The sequence below is a fragment of the Tarenaya hassleriana genome, unplaced genomic scaffold, assembly GCF_000463585.1.
Source record: "Tarenaya hassleriana unplaced genomic scaffold, ASM46358v1 Cleome26, whole genome shotgun sequence".
Classification (NCBI taxonomy): Eukaryota; Viridiplantae; Streptophyta; class Magnoliopsida; order Brassicales; family Cleomaceae; genus Tarenaya; species Tarenaya hassleriana.
Genome location: NW_010965869.1, coordinates 2,175,112 through 2,176,451, shown reverse-complemented (window position 1 = coordinate 2,176,451; position 1,340 = coordinate 2,175,112).

Genomic DNA, 1,340 nt, shown 5'->3' with positions numbered 1-1,340 from the left:
GCATGCCATAAATCTGAAACATTGGAAGAGAGAACATACAAAGAAGTACTCGGTTTATTAATATTGAGTTTGAACATCGAATTACATAGATAGCCTTGTCCAACAAAAATCCCCCCTTTGGACAATACAAACTTATCAGCCTCAAACACCATTTTGAACCCGAATCGATTCAATACGCTACCCGATACAAGATTCTTCCTAACATCCGGTGCATAAAGCACATCTCGAAGAGTAAGAGTTTTCCCGGATGTAAACAACAAATCTACTTGTCCCTTTCCCAAGACATCAACCGTAGATTCGTTTTCCATGTAAAGCACGCTTCCATCCTTGACGTCCTCAAACGTCTTGAATAGGTTGCGGTCTTTACATATGTGTCTCGTAGCGCCCGAATCAATCCACCAAGAGTTATCACTCTCCTACACATGATTCAGCTCTGAAATCATAGCCACAAAATTCATAACCGAATTTGTGTCAACAAGAGTAATCGTACCTTGGTTGGGTTGGCCTTGGTCGTGTTTGCCTTGGCCTTGACCTTTCTTTCTATTCTTGTAAGAATAACAATCCTTTTTAAAGTGTTCGGGCTTGTTGCAGAACCAACAACTCCCACTCGGCTTAGGCCTTTTGTTTGAGTGGCCTTTCGGGGATTTGTTTGGCCTCTTTTGGCCCCGTTTCTTCTCTTCCTCCACCACATGAACTGTAGTAGACGAAGAAACATGTGTCTTTCTTGTCATGCATTCGAAAGTTCTCCTCAATCCGAAGATGTGATCCCAATTGCTCAAGGGTCATATCTTCCTTCCTATGCTTCAAGGAACGCTTAACGTCCTTCCAAGATGGTGGTAGCTTGTCAACAATAGAAGAAACCATAATGGTTTCATCCATTTTCAACTCATGTTGGGTGAAACTACCCAAGATCCTCTGAAGCTCATGAAATTGCTCCATAACCGGTCTTGCGTCCACCATCTTGTAAGCGTTAAATTCGCTTACAAGAAACCTTTTATTCGAGGCGTCTTCCGACATGTATTTCTCTTCCAATTGGGACCACAATTCTTTTGCAGTCTCTATATTTTGATACACATCAAAAAGGGCATCAGACATACCGTTCAATATGTGTCCGCAACACACATAATTGTCGTTGTCCCACTTGTTCCTCGTGCGTGCTTGAGCGAGCGTCTCCTCTTCATTCTCCTACGGTCGTGGAGTGCTGATCACATATGCCACGTGCAACGTAGTAAGAAGAAATTTCATCTTCTTTTGCCACCGCCGCAAAGCCACGCCCTCGAATTTTTCGAGTTTGTGAAAATCAAGAGTTATATCTCTCACCGAAGAACCCATACCCGTCA